Here is a 21,916-nt window from a genome sequence, read left to right as displayed (position 1 = left end):
GAATTGAATCTTTCTGTGGTCTCTCTTGCCCTCTGACTTTGATCAAAGAGAAGCACCTTTAGGAAATCAGAAAGTTGGAGGGGAGGGGGACTGGTGTGTCAGAGCGTTACACTCATTCCCCAGATGCTGCAGGTGTTGGCTACTGGCAACTTATATTTTAGCAGTAATGGGAAGAGCCTTTAGCTAGTGGGTACTGCGTTACCAGGAGATGCCTAGAAAGTTATGCAATCCTCCACTTTGCCAGTGGTCAGTTATCAGTGGTCGACTAATATAAGGATATAACAACCCAGCATCCTTGGATATAAGTAGTGCGACCTCGAGAAACAATTGAGACTTCAGAGCTCTTCATGGGTTCAGGCTGAGGATGAATTTCTCTTGAAACCATATCTTTGTCTAGCTTCTTCTTTGCCCTGTCCTCTTTTCCTCCCCTCTTTAAAGGTTTATCCTGAGAGCATTCCCTGAGTAGATCACTTGTTTTAGATTCTCTGCCTCAGATTCTGCTTCTAGGGAACCCAATTTAAGCCAATTCATACCAGAAATGGCCCTATAAAGCAAACTCTAAAGATGTAATTCTGGAGTTGGATCATATACCAGCTGAATGGCAATGAAGACACTGTCCCTAATGACAAGCAGTGTGTTGATAGTTTCTTGGATGTCATAGTAGTACAATTGCTAAGATGATGGAAGTGCACTAGCTTTTACAGGGTCTCTGACATTTGAGAGATAGAGAGAAAATAATAAAAATAATAAAATTAAGGGATATGGAATTGGGTGACTACTGGTGAGTGCCTGCTGGTGCATTCTGGAGAGAAAATAATCATCTATTAAAGGTAAGTGTGAAAGTCAGAGGTCTTCCTTGACAGTCTTTAAAGAGATCCTTATCATCTGCAACTGAAAGGCATACTGAGATGCTGAATAGGCAAAGGACTTGATACTGAGAATAGCAGAACTTCAGAGAAAGCTGAATTTACAGCCTAGGTGACTCTGGATGCCATGATAAGACACACAAGCTTCAGAGATTAGGCAAGATAAGCCATACAGAGATCCAGTGGCTTGTCACATCTGTGACCCTTTTAGGGAGTCAATGGTCTGGGGCACTGGTCCAAGGTAAAGGGGAAATTATTTTACCTTGTGCATTCTACCATTAAATAAGAAGCAATGTGGAGCAAACATCACACTGCACTGAATGATTTAGCAAGTGATGTGGAAAGCTGCCAGGCTTCAGTAGGGACCCTGGGCAAGAAAGGACACTTGGAGGCCACAGTACAAGTAGTCCTACCACTTGGATCATGTAACCCAGAAGATCCTATAATGGTGCATGAGTTATTTGTAGGAGATGAAGATATATTCATGGAGTATCTTGCAAGCCCCAGCAGAAGAGTTTCAAACAGGCAACTATTTTGGAGCAAAAGCATGCCATCTGCTGCAGAGAACATCATTCAAAATGCAGCTGCTGGGGGCTTCCCTGGTGGCGCAATGGTTGAGAATCTGCCTGCCAGTGCAGGGGACACGGGTTCAAGCTCTGGTCTGGGAAGATCCCACATGCCGCAGAGCAACTGGGCCCGTGAGCCACAACTACTGAACCTGCACGTCTGGAGCCTGTGCTCTGCAACAAGAGAGGTCGCGATAGTGAGAGGCCCGCGCACCGCGACGAATAGTGGACCCCGCTCACCACAACTAGAGAAAGCCCTCGCACAGAAACGAAGACCCAAAACAGCCATAAATAAATAAATTTATTTAAAAAAAAAATGCAGCTGCTGGAACGCTACTCGGCATGGTGTATTAGTTCAGGTTCTCTGGAGAAACAGACCAATAATACACAAAATATATTTTATAAATACAGATAAAATTATATATATGTGTATTTATGATAGGACTTGGCCTTGATTATGGAGGCTAAGAAGTCCTCCAATCTGCCATCTGCAAGCTGGAGACCCAGAAGACCTGGTAGTATAATTCAGTCCAATGCCGAAGACCAGAAAACTAGGAGCACCAATGTCTGAGTACAGAAGAAGATGGATATCTTAGCTCAGGCAGAAAGCAAATGTACCCTTCTTTTGCCTTTCTGTGCTATTTAGGCCTTAAGTGCTTTGGATGATGCCAAACTGCATTGGTGAGGGAGATCTTCTTTACTCAATTTACTGATTCAAATGCTAATTTCTTCAGAGACACCCTTACTGACACACATAAATAATGTTTTACAGATATCTGGGCATCTCTTAGCCCAGTCAAGTTGACACATAAAATTAACCATCACAAGTCTGCCTTTTGTCAACTTGGCATCTAAACATATGTTTAATTTTAATTTTATTTTATATTTTTATCAAAGTATAGTTTACTTAAATATTATATTAATTTCTGGTGTACATGGTGATCCAATGTTTTTTTAGATTATACTCCATTTAAAGTTATTATAAAATATTGGCTATATTCTCTGTTCTGCACAATATACTTTATAGTTTATTTATTTTACACATGGTAGTTTGTACCTCCTAATCCCCTGCCCCTAACTTGCCCCTCCCCATCAACTGTTTTTCAGTCTGACTTTGGTATCCTTTATTGTACATAAAATTCTAATTTTTTATTAAAGTATAATTGAGTTACAATATTATGTTAATTTCAGGTGTACAACATGGTGATTCAATATTTTTATAGATTATGCTCCATTGAAAGTTATTACAAAATATTGGCTATATTCCCCATGCCCTACAATATATCCTTGTATCTCATTTATTTTATATATAGTTGTCTGCACTTCCTAATTCCCAGTCTGCATCTTGCCCCTCTCACTTCTCTCTCCCCACTGGTAACCACTACATTGTTCTCTTTATCTGTGAGTCTGTTTCTGTTTTGTTATATTCATTCATATGCTTTATTTTTTTTTAGATATTACATATAAATGATACAGTATTTATCTTTCTTTATCTGACTTATTTCCCTAAGCATAATACCCTCCAGGTCCAACCATGTTGTTGAAATTGGCAAAATTTCATTTTTTTGTGTGGGTAAGTAATATTCCATTTGTATATATATATTCCATTGTGATATATGTATATATACCACAACTTCTTTATCCATTCATCTGTTGATGGACCTTAGGTTGTTTCTATATCTTGGCTACTGCAAATAGTGCTGTTATGAACACATAACATAGTGCTGTTATGAGGTGTTTCGACTTAGTGTTTCTGTTTTCTTGGTGTACATACCCAGAAGTGGAATTTCCGGGTTATATGGTAGTTTTATTTTTAGGTGTTTTTTTTTTTTTTTTTCAATATGCCGGCCTCTCACTGCCGTGGCCTCTCCCATTGCGGAGCACAGGCTCCGGACGCGCAGGCTCAGCGGCCATGGTTCACGGGCCCAGCCGCTCTGCAGCATGTGGTATCTTCCTGGACCGGGGCACGAACTCGTGTCCCCTGCATCGGCAGGCGGACCCTCAACCACTGCGCCACCAGGGAAGCCCCTTATTTTTAGTTTTTTGAGGAATCTCCATTCTGTTTTCCACAGTGACTGCACCAATATACATTTCCATCAACAGTATACAAGGGTTTCCTTTTCTTCAAATCTTCATCAACATTTGTAATTTGTAGTCTTTCTGATGAGAGTCATTCTGAAAAGTGTGATGTGATGTCTCACTGTGGTTTTGATTTGCACTTCTCTGATGATTAGGAATGTTGAGCATTTTTTCATGTTCATGTTGACCATCTGTATGTCTTCTTTGGAAAAAATGTCTTTTCAGGTATTTTTTCCCATTTTAAATTGAGTTGTTTGTTTTTTTCATATTGAGTTGTATGAGCTGTTTATATATTTTGGATACTAACCCTTTATTAGTTATATCATCTGCAAATATTTTCTCCATTTATTCGGTTTTCTTTTCATTTTGCTGATGATTTTCTTTGCTGTGCAAAAACTTTTAAGTTTAATTAGGTCCCATTTGTTTATTTTTCCATTTTTTTGTTTGCCTTAGGAACAGATAAAAAAACATTGCTATGATTTATGTCAAAGAGTGTTCTGCCTATGTTTTCTCCTAGGAGTTTTATGAATTATAGTCTTACATTTAAATCTTTAATCCATTTTGATTTTACTTTTGTATGTGGTGTGAGAAAATATTCTAATTGCATTCTTTTACATGTGGCTGTCCAGATTTCCCAGCACTTCTTATTGAAGACACTGTCTTTTCCCACTGTATATTCTTGCCTCCTTTGCCATAGATTAATTGACCATAAGTGCATCTGTTTACTTCTGGGCTCTCTATTCTGTTCCATTGATCTATGTGTCTGTTTTTGTGCCAGTACCGTACTGTTTTGATTAATGTAGATTTGCAGTATAGTCTGAAATCAGGGCGTATGATACCTTCAGCTTTGTTCTTTTTTTCTTAAGATGGCTTTGGCGATTTGGGGTCTTTTGTGGTTCCATATAAATTTTAGGATTATTTGTTCTAGTTCTGTGAAGTGTCATGGATATTTTGATAGGGATTGCATTAAATATGTAGTTTGCTTTGGGTAGTATGGACATTTTATCAGTATTAATTCTTCTAATCCAAGAGCACAGAATATCTTTCCATTTGAATCATCTTCAATTTCCTTCATCACTGTTTTATAGTTTTCAGAGTATAGGTGTTTCACCTCCTTGGTTAATTTTCTTTCTAGTTATTTTATTCTTTTTGATGCAATTTTACACAGGATTGTTTTATTTCTTCTTTTTCTGGTAGTTCATTGTTAGTATATAGAAAAGCAACAGATGTGCATATATTAATTTTGTATCCTACAATTTTACTGAATTCATTTATTAGTTATAATAGTTTTTTGGTGGAGACTTTAGGGTTTTCTATACAGAGTATTATGTTATCTGAAAATAGTGACAGTATTACTTCTCCCTTTCCATTTTGGATGCATTTTATTTCTTTTTCTTATCTAATTGCTGTGGCTAGGACTTTCAGTACTATGTTAATGGAAGTGACAAGAATGGGCATCCTTGTCTTGTTCCTGATTTTAGAGGAAAAACATTCAGCCTTTCACTAACTGTATGATGTTAGCGGTGGATTTGTCATAAATGCCCTTTATTATGTTGAGATATGTTCTCTCTATACCCATTTTGACTAGAGTTTTTGTCATGAATGGATGTAGAATTTTATCAAATGATTTTTTTTGCAACTATTGAAATGGTCATATAATTTTTATCCTTCCTTTTGATAACATGGTGTATGACTGATTGATTTGTGGATATTGAGCCATCCTTGCATCCCTAATAAATCCCACTTGATCATGGTATATGATCTTTTTTATATATTTTTGAATTCTATTTGCTAATTTTTCTGAGGATTTTTACATCTATATTCATTGGAGATATTGGCCTGTAATTTGCTCTTTTTTTGGTAGTATCTTTATCTGGTTTTGGTATCAGGGTAATGGAAACTTTGTAGAATGAATTTGCAAGTATTCTGTCCTCTTCAATTTTTTAGAATAGTTTGACGTATTAGCTTTTCCTTATATGTTTGGTAGAATACACCTGTGAAGCCATCAGGTTCTGACCTTTGGTTTGCTGAGAGATTTTTTTTTTATTCTAAATTCAATTTCACTACTACTGACCAGTCTGTTCTGATTGTCTACTTCTTCCTGGTTCAGTCTTGGAAGATTGTATGTTTCTAGAAATTTATCCATTTCTTCTAGGTTGTTCAATTCATTGGTATATAACTTTTCATAGTCTCTCATGACTTTATGTGTCTCTTTAATATTGGCTGTTATTTCTACTTTTTCATTTCTTATTCTGTATATTTGCATCCGCTCTCTATTTCTTGATGAGCCTGGCTAAAAGTTTACCAATTTTGTTTATCTTTTCAAAAAACTAGATCTTGTTTTCACTGATCTTTTTTATTGCTTTTTTGAGGGTCTGTATTTCTCTCTAATCTTTATTATTTCCTTCTTTCTTCCCTCAAGGTGTGCTACCAGCTATGACCTTGGTGGAAGGTGGGGCTGGAGTGTCTAGAGCCAGAACCAGGTAGGAGCCAGGACTTCTCTTCTGCTTAGTGTCAACACTACCTTATTGGGGGTGGGATTGGGTGCCAAGTTGCTGGAGTAGAAGCCCTGAGGATCCGGTCTGAGCTGTTTCTGTTCCCACTAAGTGTGTTTTCTTTCAGCTCCCAGCACCAGCACCCTCACCCCAGAGGTGAGCAGTACTGGAGCAAGACGGGCCAGAGTGGACACCTGGTGTGGGCCAGTGTGTGCATTGCAGTGGTCCCACCACACCAGTTAGAGTTCCAGACCAATCCTGATCTGCTGCCTTCATGTGCACCAATAATGGTTGCCCTTGCCCCACTCAGATGCTGTGCTGAGTCCAAACTGGCTTTGTCCCCCTCAACTGCATTCTTTCCTCGGCTGTGTCAGCCTTTACCCTAGCGTGGAGCTGCACTGAGGAGCAAGAGGGGTTGGAGAGGGCTCTAGTCCTGGGCTGGGGTGCACACTGGGATGGTTGCAGGAAACCATCTAGAGTCCTGAGCAGTTTTAATCTGCTCCCCCCAGCCTGTTTCTGGAGTAATCAAGTGTGTGTGCACTCCTCATGAGTGGAGTCGAGGCTTCTTACAGTCCATACGTCAGTCCACTGGTTTTCAAACCATATAAGGGGACTCAGGCTCTGGGTCTCTGACCTATGTGGTTCAAACTGCTCACTCCCCAGGCAGGATCTCTGAGCCTGTGTCATCCCCCTTCTCTTCTGTGTCCTCTACTAGGGGCAGAGGTCCTGACATGATCACTTTTCTTCCCTTCCTACCTGACTCCATGTGGATCTTTCTTACAGCCTTGGATGTGTAAAAGTCTTTCTGATAGTCTCCAGTTTGTTTCAGTGAGAATTGCTCCACATGTGGATGTATTTCTGGTGTGTTCATTGGAGGAGGTTAACTCTGCATCCTCCTACTCTGCCATCTTGGTCTCCTCCCCTATACATATCTTCTTAAACCATAATTAATCTCCAAATAAAGATAATAACAAAGTCATAATACCACCTTACATGATACAACTATCCTGCATACAACTGAAAATACACTAATCTTTTCTCCAGAGGAGGAAGTAAGATCCTTGAGTGATGTTTACTCCTCTCCAGCTATCCCCTAACTTAAATACTATGATTTAAAATTAACAATACTTATATGCTGATAGAAAGTCAGTAAATCTTATGTTATATGGTAAGGAAATATGAGAGGAAAGAAAACAAGGCTATTTGCTTAATATATGTATAAATGCACACAAGACTTATTCATAACAAATTAGGAGGAAATACTCATGATAGTTATAGTCATTATTTCTGATGCTAGTCACATGGTCATAACTGGTATTTATAAATAACTTCTTCTACTACCCATTCTGTATTTCCTTTGCCTTCAGCAAACACCTCAGCTGGTTATGGTTCTTTATGTGGCAGTGTGACCCAAACCTTCATTTCCAAAGGATCTGGTGGTTCTTCCTGGATTATGTTGTTGTGCTTTTCCATTGACCTTAATCACAGGACATGTTAATACTAAGAGATGCCCTAACGGATCTCCCATATTTCAGACATACTTTTCCTTACCTCCGTTGTAGAGTAGTAGTCCAACTTCTCCTTGATAGTCAGAATCACAGGCGGAATAAATATCTGGCCAAGGAACATCAAGTAGCTGTGACACCAAAACTGCTCACTGCTGGTGGCTGTCAGACCCACCAAGTCATAAACTTTAGCAGCCCAAGCAGCAATTATTTAAAAAAATGGAAGGGCTACATCTTAGATCCCCTTAAGCAGTTCCAAAGGGCATAAGTGAGCTGGAAAAATAAGTGTCTCAGACTTCCATGTCACTCAGCACAGTCTCAAAACATACCACTCACACAGCTCACAACTGTGGTCTCATGGGATGATTCTTTATGACCAGCTTAGGAGAAGAAGAAAATAACCCAGACTTGGTCCATGGATAGTTCAGCCTGGTGTTTTAGTTTGGGCCCCAAATGGACTGCTGTTACAGTACAGCCCACTCAGAGGAAGCCTTGAAAGACAGTAGTGATGAGAAAATTCGAACAGTAGAGAGGGCTTTGGTCAGTATTATTCATCACCCAATTTTGTTGAGAGACATGTGACTCAAAACAAAGATATACAGGAATGCATAGGCAGTGGTGAATGACTTGGTTAAGTGGCTGGAGGCATGCAAGGAACATAATTGGCAGTTTAGGGACAAGGATGTCTAAGGAAGTAGAATGTGGCTGGACATATGGGAATGGACACAAAATAAGAGGAATTTACCATATGTTAACCAGGTATGGAGGATGACTGGTCCAATAGATTATAAACTAACTTCTATGCTTGCTGAATAGACTCATGAATGGAGTAGCCATGATGACAGAGATGGAGACTACCTCTGGACTGAATAGCATGGGCTCCCTTCTCACTGAAGTTGATCTAGCTAATGCCCCAGCTAAATGTCCATCCTATCCAGAAACAGATTCTAATGCTGAATCCCTGATATGATACCATACTTCGATGAAACCAAACAGACACTTGATGGTAATTTGATAACACTGTGCCCCTCTTATCCTGACAAGGGCAATAATTTGTCTTGAGCAGAGTGACACATATTCCAAGTACGTGTTTACCTTTTTTCTTTAACAGCAGTATCTCGGTCAGCATAATATGCAAGGGCTCACAGAGTGATCTATAGAATAGGATCCCACATATTGTCTCCTCAGACCAAGAGATCCTTTTAATGGCAAAAGAAGCATGATGATGGGAACATGGCAAATAAATCCTCTGATGTTACCATATATTGAATCATTTGGAGGCTGCTGACCTGACAGAGCATGGAAATGCCCATTTAAGGCACATCTGCAATATCAATTTGGAGATGATACCCCTTAATGGGGACACTATCCTTCAGAAAGCAGTACCTTTATCCTAAACCAATGGCCATATATGACGCTATGTCCCGTATTATTCAATGAGTTCATAAACCGAGTGATGGAGGAAGGTGTGACTTCACTTCACAGTCACTCCAGGGCCCGACTGAGAGAATTTGTGTTTTCCGTTTGCTCAACTTAAGACCCTGTGGGCCTAGAGGTCCTATTTCCCAGGAGAGGGATGCTTTCACTCAAACACACTGCAAAAGTCTCAGTAAACTTAAGCCATGGCTGACAGCTGATAACTTAGAGTTTTTCAAATTGACCAGCAAACAAAGAAAGGAGTTACCATACTGGCACACTTTTATACACTTGGGTATTTTAACCTGATGTTCCTAAGGAGATATGGTTGTTGTTACTTAATAGGAGCATGGAGGAATATGTTTGGTACTTAGGTTAACTACAGGATATTTCTTGGTACGTCCATGCCTAACCTAATTATAAATGAACAAGTACAGCAATCATTGCCTGGTAAAGGTATGGTAATGATGGTATCAAGCCTCTCAGCGATGAGATTCTGAATCATCTCACCAAACAAGCTACTGAGGCCATCTGAAGTTCTAGGTGAGAATAAGAGGAATTTAGAAGGAGAAGGAGATGATAAGTATCATTTACTAATTTAAAATCAATTGAAGTAAAGAAGGCTGTAATTCACCCTACTAATGCTTCTTTTACAAGTTTTTCCAGAAATTTAGACCAACCCAAGTTCTGAAGAAGCCGAGAAAAGATGTGAAGAGCTTAGACTGGTCTGGTGCACCCATCCCCCAATGGCTGCAGGTCTTGGCTGGTAACTGCTCAAACTGGCATATTTCTCTGGAGGATCACCCTAGGCTGATTGAAGCTGTTACACCCAAAGATTTCTGAGAAGTTAAACTATCTCCTCTCCCAGGGGTCAGACAGTCCCCAGGGACTGTCTAATGCACAGATAAGAAAGTGAAGCCCTTCTTTCTCTGGGCAAGAAAACCTCTAGCTACAATCTATGTTCTGAAGTGTCCTATGGGATTAGATTGAACCTAAACCTCTCCTGAAATCACATTTTTGCTTAATTTCATCTTTTGCCTTTTCTCACTCTCCTTACTCCCTTACAGATTTCACCCCAGAACTTCCTCAAAGATCACTTGCACACAAGACTACCTGTCTTAGGCTCTACTTCTAGGTTACCTGATCCAAATCAATTGGGTGAGGCAATAACTGCTTTCCTCAACCTAGGGCCACAGTCTCATCTGGGGGTCATTTCCTGTAGCTACAGATCTCTTGCCTGGTTTTGGTAAAGGCCCTCTCCCTTTTCCCTTTTCGAATGCCTTGTGGTAGTGTCTTTCTCTTGTTGAGAGTCCTGAGGTCTTTACCATCCCTTTGACCTTGCTCATATCTTTGAAAACAGTCCCTTCATTTAAATTTTCTCCATTGCCCCATTTGTGTGTGACACTGATTTCCCATCACAGTCCTGACTAATAACGTTGGGACAAGCAGGGAGTGATCTGATCAGATTAACATTTAGAAAGATCAATTTGGCAACAGTATAGAAGGGAGTATAAGAAAGGCAAGTCTAACTGAAGAGAGATTATTTAGTGGGTTATTGTAATAATCCAGAAAATAATTGAAAATGTTTAAATGTCAATATCCATGGAGATAGCATATTGGGGGTAAATTTGATAGATAAGTCAGCAGTAAAATTTAAGGATTAAAATATCCTAACATCCTGAGATAAAATTACGTACGATGTCTTATGAATTCATTAAACAATGATTGTGTTACTACTTCAAATACATTTACTCTTACCCTGTAAGACTTGTGGTCTTAATGGAGACTCATTCCTATTCTGATAGTTATTATAAAAGGCAAAACAAAGTAAATGTTATACTAGAGTTATAAGCAAAAGACTTTGAAGGCACAAAATAAGGAATAGCGTCACTCTAAAGTTATAAAGTACAGAATTGCTTAATTTCTTTAACTAAATATATGTCTTCAAAGAAATTGCTGCATTACCCAACCATCTCTGATTAATTTCTTAAAGTCTTCAAAAAGCCATACGTGGATTTTTAGGCATTCATTTCCCAGGGGCAATATTTAATTACCTTAATCATATTCACTGCTATTATTAAAAGAATTAAAAAAACATGCCTATTAAATATTATTTAAACTGTCATTAGCATTTGATGAGTTTAATGTGCATATAAATTGCTAACCCTAAATTTTCATATAAGTATAGTGGAGTAATGACTAATGTCTATAATATGTATATAGACTTCATAATTAAACATGCTGTATACTTTATTGCTTATTATATATAATATATATGTGAAAATATATTAAAATAATATATTACAATTGTGTATGGTTATATAATTTTAGCCCAAATTTTTATTCTGGCAAAGCATTCAGAATTGAATAACTAAATTACCCCTTTCTCCTCCAGATACAAACAAAAATGTGAAAATGTAGAAAATACAGTAAGTCTCCTACATATGAAAGGGTTCCATTCCAAGAGGGCATTCATAAGTTCAATTTGTTAGTGGGTCCAACAAATTTAGCCTAGGTACCCAACTAAAACAATTGGCTATATATTACTATAATAGGTTTATAGTACTTTTCACACAAATAATACATAAAAAAACCTACAAAATAATGAAAACACTTTTAATCTCACAGTACAGTACCTTGAAAAGTACAGTAGTACAGCACAACAGTTGGCATACAGGGGCTGGCATTGAGTGAACAGGCAAGAAGAGTTACTGACTGGAGGAGGGAGAGGAGGTGGGAGATGGTAGAGCTGAAGGACCGTCAGCAATAGGAGGTGGAGGGCAATCTGCAAGTTCACTCACGCCTGACGTTGATGGCACAGGTTCTGGTTCCTTGCCAGATTCAATTCTATCTACCCTCTTGAAAAAAATGATCCAGTGACATCTGGGTAGTAGCTCTTTCTCATCATAGGTGACACAGTAGCACTGCATTCTGAACGGCTGCTGCAACCTTCACGTACCATTTTATGTTCGAGTCCTGTGCCTCAAAAACTAACAGTGCCTCCTCAGATGAAAACAATCCCCTTGCCATTTCCTGCGTCGTGAACCTCTTTGGTTCTTCAGTTACTTCTTCCTCTTGTCTCTCTTCGTCCTTTCTCTGGGCCTCCAGTTCCATCAGGCCTTCATTAGTAAGCTCCTCGTGTTGCACAGCAAGGAGTTCAGTGAAATCGTCCTCTTGCAGATCTAGCTCCAGCCTCTCGCTGAGGGTCACTAAGTTGCTGAAGACTTCTTTGGACTCCTCATCCACCTTCTCAAATACACTAAAACCGTGAATAAACTGCAGGCAAAGCTTCTTCCAAACTCCGTTCATCGTGATAGCTGTAACCTCATGCCAAGCAAAGTTAATGTTTTTCATGGCTTTGTAGATGTTATAGTCCTTCCAAAATTGTCACAAGGTTGTTCCCAATTCATCACTCACCTTTGATGCCTGACAAGAAATATGATGTAAATAATATTTCTCGAAAGTTGCTATAACTCCCTGGTCCATAATTTGGATAAGCAACGTAGTATTTGGTGGCAGATGCACTACTTTGATGTTGGGATGAAAGTCGTCTGTGAATGGGGGTGGCCTGGAGCACTGTTGAGCAGCAAAAGAATGTTGAATGGGATGTCCCTTCTCCAAGCAATATGTCTCCACCTCCTGGATAAAATGGTGGAAAAACCAGTCCTGGAAAACGGCCTGTGTAACTCAGACTTTGGGGTTACTCTTCCACACAACTGGGAGAGAGCCCTTGGCTATGTTTTGAAGGGCTCTTGGGTTCTCTGAATGATAATCTAAGAGGGGCTTCAGCTTCATATCACCGGAAACATTGCCACCAAACAATAGTTAGCCTATCCTTTGCTGCTTTATAGCCTGGCATCAACTTTTCCTCCTTACTGATGTAACTTTGGTCTGGCATCCTCTTCCAGTACAGTCCTGCCTCATCTACATTAAAAATCTGCTCGGGTAAATACGCGCCTTCATCAATAATTTCTCAGAGCATGCTGCGGGGGCTGCCCTAGCTGCCGCCGACCCTGCCGCATCTCTGTCTATGGTTTCTCCCTAGAGCTTTGCCTTTGGGGGTAGCTGCTGCGGCTCTGTCCACCCTGTGCCGCAGTGACATGGAGGAATTCGACTCTGAAGATTTCTCCACCTCAGAGGAGGACGAAGACTATGTGCCATCGGGTGGAGAGTACAGTGAAGATGATGTAAATGAATTAGTGAAGGAAGATGAAGTGGATGGTGAAGAGCAGACACAGAAAACCAAAGGGAGAAAAAGAAAGGCTCAGAGCATTCTGGCCAGGAAGAGAAAACAAGGTGGCCTCTCATTAGAAAAGGACGAGAAGGATGCCAACGAGGAATCTGGAGGAAGTAGCAGTGAGGAGGAAGATGCAACAGCAGAGCAAGAAAAAGGCATTGAGTCAGAGGATGCGAGGAAAAAGAAGGAAGATGAACTATGGGCCAGCTTCCTCAATGACGTAGGACTAAAATCAAAAGTGCCTCTGTGTACACAGGTTAAAAGAGGAGAGGAGGCTGAAGAGACAAGTTCAAGTAAATTGTTGGTCAAAGCAGAGAGCTAGAGAAACCTAAAGAAACAGAAAAAGTTAAAATCACCGAGGTGTTTGATTTTGCTGGTGAAGTCAGGGTGACTAAGGAAGCGGATGCTACAGCTAAAGAAGCCAAATCCTTCTTGAAGCAAAATGCGAAAGAAAACCCGCCAGGCTAATGTCCCTTCAGCTCTACCGTCACTTCCTGCTGGGTCAGGGTTAAAAAGATCAAGGGCCATGAGCAGCCTTTAGGGGAAAATAGGAGCCAAGAAGCAGATAGATGAGCACCCTAGAGAAGGCCGAGCTGGACTGGGAGAGCTTCAAGGAGGAAGAGGGCATTGGAGAACTAGCCATCCACAATCGAGGGAAGGAGGGGTTCATCGAACGGAAAGCTTTTCTAGCCCGAGTGGATCACAGGCAGTTTGAAATCTAGTGAGATCTCAGGCTGAGCAAAATGAAACCCTGATGTGATGAGGAACCTACAGCAGCGTAATCCTGTTTACAACGTGAGCTTTCTGCGCGTCTATGAAATATTTCCTGTGTTTCCCCTTGACTGTTTCCCAGCAAGGTCATTTTTTTCTACATTGAATTTCTGTCTTTGTATCTTGATCTCATGTGATTTCAGTCATTTTACTTTTAATAGTTTGTCTTTTAAAAAATAAAAATAAAAAAGTACAGGTTGGTCCTGTGGGGGGGAAAAAATTTCTCAGAGCATTTCAAGAAATTCCCGGGCAGCTACTCTATCTACACTTGCTGCCTCACTGCTTACTTTTACATTGGCTCTAGCCTTGAACCGATGAAACCAGCCATGGCTGGCATTAAAAGATTTGCCCTCTGATTCTTCGCCGCGTTTCTTCTTCAAGTCTTCATAAAGGCTTTTTAGCTTTCTCTTGAATCAGCATTAAGCTGAGCAGGACTCAGCGCTGACGTTGATCCTGCATCCACACACTGAGAAGCTTCTCTATCTCCTCCATCACTTTTCCACGCTTCTTCGATATTATCATTGATATCATCGGCACAGCAGATTTTACATATTCCATGATCTTGTCCTTGTTCTTTAGAATTGTACTGATGGTTGAACGATTCATGTTATAAGAGTGAGTGACGTTTACTATTTTTTCACCTCGCTCCACTATCTCAATTATTTTCACTTTTGTTTCCATTGTTATCACTTGGCGCTTCTTAACAGTACCACCTACATCACCGCTGCTTTTATGCTTGCTTCCGGACATCCTGGGCTTGAAATAAAGATACTGTACTCTATAGAGTACTGTACAGTAAAGTACACAAAAGCACAACCACTTGTAGAGAATGCATGCATGTGACAATATACGCCAGACACGTGAACTAACCTATGTGATTGGACATGAGAACGCATGTTCGCATCTTTGAAATTTTGCATCTTGAAGGTTTGTATGTAGGGGACTTACTGTATGTAAAGATTTCAGAGGACAGTGTGGCCAGAGTATAGGGTATATGAGGATAAATATTTGGAGAAAGTGTTGTAAAAGTAGGCTGAGACCAAGCTATAAAAAGTCTTCTTGTCCGTGTTAAGAATTTGGTTGGGATTTAAGAACTGATTAGATATTGGCAGAGGAGGGTCAAGTAACTATGAGTTTTCCAGATTGGTTGATTAAGTAGATACAAGTCTATCTACCCAGAAGTATAAATAGAGTGAATAGGAAGACTGGGCTTTTGCTCAGAGAAAAGTATAGGAAAAATAGGCAGAATTCCAGGATAGAGGAAGAGATAACACTGGAATTTGTGGATTTAGGGTGTAAAGGAATCTGACTAAAGACACTTCCTCCCTGCCCTGATACACACAGTGCTGCTCTGTAATCTGTGTTAAACTGCACTGTTAGTTCCTACTTCTTGTTGTCTTATTAATCCGATGACATCCAGGGAGATAGACAATTGGCGAGAGCTATTAGGGGCAGATAGGCAGGCAGGATTTGGGCTGGGATGGATACTATTAGATAACAGGTGTTTCATAAATTCTCTGCTCCTTCTGTGGTATATCTCAATTTAGGGAATTTCTCTTCTCTTCCTCCCTGGATCCCACACTTGTTGCACTTCAGGAATTTAATTTATCCTCCCTTAGTTACACATCCTCTGACTGCACTTAAGGAATTTGAGTTACTTCCTATCAGTTTTGAATCACCCTATTTGGCAATCTTGGAGTCACTTGAACATATTCTCATCTCATCACTATTATTTCCATCCTCTGTAAACAAGTCTAGTGTTTTCCCCAGGTTCATTCCTTCAGTTGCATTATCTCTTATTCATTTATTTTTTAAAGGTCCCAGATCCATCTCTCTTAGTATAGGCAGCAAAATGCTATGGAAGAACTCTTTGGAGAGGAAAAGGAATACTGGTTCTAGTTTTGCCGTTGATGGCTATTCAGCTTTAGGCAAATGCTTTACCTCATTCAGCTTCTGGATCATAAAATACAGGAAGGCGCTAAAATAAATGTGCTTCGGAGACTTCCTATCCACAAAATTCTATGACTCACAGTTTGTCCTAGGTGGCCTGAGAGTCTACCCATCTGTTCTCCCTTTATGGGCTATGATTGTATCTTTATTATTGTATTTATGGCATTGTAATTAAATAATCTTATTCTTTTATTTAAGTAATATATATTTATTGAATTACTGCTGACTATATGCCAGGTACTGGCAAGCACAAAGAAGAGAACAGTTGTGGTCAGTCCTTTTAGAGTTTACAGGGTAGCTAAGAATGTGATATGATGATATATGACTTGATGAAAGCAGCAGAAGATAAAAGTACAGAGTATTAAGGGATTCAAGAGAGATCTCTCTTAATCAGGAAAGCCTCCCTTAAAGGACTTTATGCAGAGTCCTAAAGGAGAAGAAAGGAAAGGGAAGAATGCTCCAGACAGAGGGAATAGCATGTTAGAATGCTTGGAGATGGGAGAGCACAGGGTTTCAAAGAAGGTCAGTATAGTTGGAAAAGAACGAATGGAGAAAGAAGTATACAGAAGCGGTCGTGTGGTCAGATTTTGTTCAGGGCATTTTGAGCTGTCTTAAGGTTTTAGACTCTATCCTGTGGGCAATAGAAAGCCACTGAAAAGTTTAAAGTAGGAATGTGCCCTAAGCATATTTACATTTTGAGTTTCAATCTGGATTCATACTGATAATGAAAATAAAATAATAACTAATTTTTATTGCATGCTTACTGTAGGCACGGCTATAAATTCTTTACAGAAATTGTCCTACTTAATCCTCACAGTAACTGTATTAGTTTCCTAGGGCTGCTGTAACAAATTGCAGCAAACTGAGTGACTTAGAGTAAGAGAATTTTTTCACAGTTCTGGAGGCCGGAAGTCTGAAATCAAGATGTCTCCTAGGTCATGCTCTCTCTGAAGGCTCTGGGGGAGAATCCTTCCTTGTTTCTTCCTATCTTCTAGTGGTTGCCAGCAATCCTTGGCATTCCTTGACTTACAGATTTATCATTCCAATCTCTGCCTTCATCTTTACATGACATTCTTCCCTATGTCTCACATTTTCTTCCCTCTGTCTCTGTCTCTGTGTCCAAATTTCCCTCTTCTTATAAGGATACCAGTCATTGGATCAGGGCCCATCCTAGTGCAGTATGACTCCATTTTAACTTGACTACATCTACAAAGACTCTATTTCCAAATGATTACATTCTGAGGTTATGTGTAAACATGATTTAGGGGGGACACAAACCTACCACAATAACATTAAGAGGTTAACCCAGGTTGAGATGTGAGGAAACATAGGCGCAAATGACTGGCATTTATAGAGGTTAGATTAATTAATGGAACCTTTTATTATTGTTGTTATTAATATTACTTCTTAGTTGGTTTTTTTTTAAGTGAAAAACATGCATTAGCAGGTCTGGGCTGAGGACTATCTGTTGCTAGGGAGAAATAGATATAAAATAAGTGGAAATGAAATAATAGTCAAGAAACACACTGAATACACAATTAATGCAAATATAAGTAGTCAAATAAATCACAAAGATGTAAGATTTCACCTGTTAGCCATCTAAAGTGAAAGGTGATATTTGATCCCAAGGTGAAGTAACCTGGCCTTGGTGTTATAGAGACACGGGGGACTGATTTTTCTTTTGATGATGGAAAAATTCAAGAGCATTCAGGTTAAACCAGGCCATCATTTCCCACGGATAAATCAGAATGTCAGAGAGAGGTCTAGCAAGTGCAGCAAAATGTTTTTTCCTGGCTTGAATTATCCCAGTAATTATATACATTCTACATTTTGCTTAGGTTGGGGGCACGCAGGTAATTAATGGTCTTAATTTGATAGTGATTACAATTTGGATCATGCTTTACTCAACATTATTTGACTGAAACTGGAGGGCAACTGAAGGTGGTTTTTTTGTTTGTTTGTTTTTAAGGAAAATAACTTAATAAAAGGGGAAGGGAGTTTAGGATTGCTTCTTTCTAATGTCAAACATAATTAAAAATTTTTAAAGAATAAGGAAGGATTACTGAGGGAATTAGTTTTCTTTTTCAAAACACAGTGCCTAGCACATAAATTTTCAATAAGTATGTTGTAATTAATTGTACTGGAATATTTCAGAAACAGCATGCAGCATTGGAATCATCTTTATGTAGGTCTGCCCTATACATCTAAATAGAAGGATGAAAGTAGAAGGATGAACAAGATGATCATTCAAGATCATTTCCAGCTTTAGGAATATTTATAACACTCTTTTGGAATGTTTAATCAAACTGTAAATTCTACTTTCTCTAGTAAAGTGCTGTTTGAATTACTTATTTCAGACAGAGCTAATCAGGTTAACTTCTAATCATGTAATTAGAAATCAAATTAGCTGGGAAAAGAACAAAAAATTTTCTGATTTTTTTTTTGTTTTTTCTTTTTGGGGGGCTTATCAGTATAAGTCAAAGCTACAATTCTGGGACATCAAAAAGACCTTGAAATGTTGTTGTTGCCTCAGAAGAGTTTGGGACCCCCAGTGAGCATCTCTTAGAGTTTATCAGGGTTCTGTTGCTTTCCTCATATTAACTCCTCCAGGCAATGAGTAGATCATTGGTTTTAAGCAGTTACAATAGTGCTAAATTATTTCATATTTTACTCTCCTTTTTTCTCTGGCCTTCATTCTGCCCTTCAGAAATAGGTGTCACACAGACCTGAATGTGATAACATCTCAGTAAGCAGAAGTTGTGTGTCCTTGGGAAAGGACCTTGATCCCAACTTAATTTCCTCCCCAATTCCTAATAAACTACTAAGCGCATAGTAAATACTCAATAATATTTGTTGAATAAATGATTTTGTGAAATGGAATCAACAGCGTATTTACCCCCAATAATTATTAGGAGTAGTAATACAAAGTCACTGAGACTGCCACACACTTGTCAATCCTGTATGCTGTTAATTATTATATTATTAACTGTATTAATGATAGGACTGTGCTACCTTCATTCACAATTCAGTTTGAATGACCTAGTGTGAATAATCTACCCCAATAACCTCTTAACCTCTCCCTGTTTTCTGTCTCTTCTCTTTAACCCTTACTTTCCACAATAATACCAAAAGTTATTTTTTTAAATATAAATTGTATTATGACAAAGCCATGACCTGGAGGCTCTAATAGCTCCCATTTTTTTTAATGGAAATGGCCTTCAAACTCCTAACAGTAAGAAAACCAAAAACAACAGAAAACTAAAACTCATAATTAAATATATATATTTAATTATTTATTTATTATATCCATGGACCACTAAGTTGTCATACTACTTACATTATAAAACCTAAAAATAAACCTTAAAAAAGTTGTGATCATGATTAAAAGGTTTTGCTGATCATGGTGGCTCTATTTTAATATTCAAGCCACCATATACACTTAGGATAAAGTCCATATTAATAATCGAGGTATCAGACTGTCCTCTTGATACACACACATATATATATATATATATTTTTTTTTCCTGACCTTGATAGACCTGCTTGAAATTAGTTTTGTTCATTAAGTTGCTGACAGAGAGCTGGTTCTAGTATTAAAAGTGACAACCCTGCCCTTCTCATGGAGTTGGCCTCTTTGTACATGATTAGTCTCACCTTTAATTCATGGTTTCTGTGTTCATTTCCTATGGTTGCTGTAAATATTACCACAAACTCGGTGGCTTAAAAGAACAAGAATGTATTCTCTTACAGCTATGGAGGCCAGATGTTTGAAATTAGTTTCACTGGGCTGAAAACAAGGTGTTGGCAGGGCTGCATTCCCTCTGCAGGCATCCTCCAGAGGATTATCCTTCCGTTGCCTCTTCTGGCTTCTGGTGGCTGCAGGGATCACTTGGTCTGTGACCACATCACTCCAATTTCTGCCTCCATAGTTACATTGCCTTCTCTTTTGTCTCTATCAAATTTCCCTCTATCTCTCTTTTATTAGGATGCATGTGATTGCATTTAGGGCCGGGATAATCTACCCGTCTCAAGATCCTTAATTTAATCACAGCTGCAAAGTCCCTTTTTGTAATATAAGGTAACATTCACAGGTTTCAGGGATTGGGACATAGATATCTTGGGTAAGGGAGCATTATTCAATCTACCGCAGTTTCTCTGCAGATATGTTTAATAAACCTGGGTAGGCAGAATTCTGCAATGGCTCTCAAAATTCCCACTCCCTGGTGTGTATGTCTTGTATGAGTCCCTCTCCTTCAGTGTGGGTGGTTCTGTGATAGGATGGATTTCATTCCTATCATTATGTTATGTTATATGGCAAAATGGATTTTGAAGATGAGATTCAGGTCCCAAATCAGTTTATTTTGAGTTAATCAAAAGGAAGACTATCTGGGTGGCTCCAACTTAATCAGGCAGAAGCCCTTAAAAAGGAAGAAATTTGAAACATGAGAGAGATTTTTCTCTTGCTGGTCTTGGAAAAGGTGGAAGCCATTGTGAGTTCTACAGCCAAAAGGAAGTAAATTCTGCCGACAACTTGAATGAGTTTGGAAGAGGATGGAAAGTCTCAGGTAGGATGGAAGCTCCAGTCACCACTTTGACTGCAAACATATGAGACCTGAGCAAAGAATCCAGCTGACCCCTGCCAGACTCCTGACCAATGAAAACTGAGATAATAAATGGGTGTTATATTAAGCCACTTAATTTGTGGTACATTGTTAGTCAGAAACAGAAAATAGTAGTAGAATAGCAGTACAAGGCCACTTAGCCTTTTCTGAGAATGAGATTAGCTAAACCTAGACAAAATCGTCCACTGATAGGAACCCATGTAAACTGCCACATGTGGCTGTACTCTCAATGAGAATAGGGGAGAGGAAGTGCCATTGTCAATCTCTCAGCCATGTGGGCATCCCAATTTATTCATCTTAGGATACTTTAACATGTATTTGACATATAACTGGTTGACAAGTTGAGTATCTGGCTGGTCTAACAGTATCTGAAATTATCACCATGACATTTAAGGATCTCTACAGTGTAATGTCAACTATGTTTTGATTCTTCTCCCTCTGTCCACCTCTCAACCTCTTGGTCCATTTGTTAAATGATGCTGGAACACGCACTGCTCTCCAAATGCACAGTTCTGTCTTCCACGTTTTTTGTTTTTTGTTTTCTTTTTGCAGTACGCGGGCCTCTCACTGTTGTGGCCTCTGCTGTTGCAGAGCACAGGCTCCGAACGCTCAGGCTCAGCGGCCATGGCTCACGGGCCCAGCCGCTCCGCGGCATGTGGGATCTTCCCGGACCGGGGCATGAACCTGTGTCCCCTGCATTGGCAGGCGGACTCTCGACCACTGCGCCACCAGGGAAGCCCTCCACGTTTCCTTAAACTGTATTTCAACAGCTTCACTATGAGTGCCTTGTTTCTCTTCACTTGCTAAACTCCCTTTCAGTATTCAAGTTCCAGCTCAAATACAACCTCTTTAGGAATCCTTTTCTACCAAATGCCATATTTGGTATAGCTAAAATTTGTCATTGTCCATTAGGCCTTTGCGCATGTCTTGGGTATAGCACTCATATTACAGTATTATAGTTCATTTTTATTGCATTTATTGCTAAATTGTGAATGTCTTGAGGCCAAGAACTGCATTTTGTCAATGTCTCATCTCCCTATGGTGGTAGGCATCCTCCCTTCTGATAATAGCACATCCTTTTCCTCTGGAAGCACTTCTTTCTCCATGTGTTTTGTGTTGACCATCATGGTTTTCTTGCCCCATGTTGGCAAGACAGGTGGACCAATCATCATACCTTGATGATCCCAGTCTGAGCCAAAGACTGGGATGGCACAAGACATGAACTGGGCCATTACAAGCGCTTTCTACTTTCTAAAAATGATTCCAATAGGGAAGAGTTCTGTTCTCTTTGTAAGATTGTAGAGAATAGAAGACTAGAACCACCTGAAACCATAAGCTGGGTCTTGTGGAGTTTCTTTCATTAAAGGATGAAGCCAATAGGTAGGAGAAGTAAAGAGAAGAGATGGGAA

General features: G+C 39.4%; 1 pseudogene; it reads left to right on the top strand.

Annotated features, from left to right (window-relative positions):
• Positions 1-13,027: 13,027 nt before the first annotated feature.
• Positions 13,028-13,919, top strand: LOC103086026 (craniofacial development protein 1 pseudogene; annotated as a pseudogene).
• The last annotated feature ends 7,997 nt before the right edge of the window (positions 13,920-21,916 follow it).

The sequence above is a fragment of the Lipotes vexillifer genome, unplaced genomic scaffold, assembly GCF_000442215.2.
Source record: "Lipotes vexillifer unplaced genomic scaffold, Lipotes_vexillifer_v1.1 scaffold1104, whole genome shotgun sequence".
In the NCBI taxonomy this organism is placed as follows: Eukaryota; Metazoa; Chordata; class Mammalia; order Artiodactyla; family Lipotidae; genus Lipotes; species Lipotes vexillifer.
The sequence above is the reverse complement of the archived record's forward strand: the minus strand, read 5'-3'. Positions and strand labels throughout refer to the sequence as shown.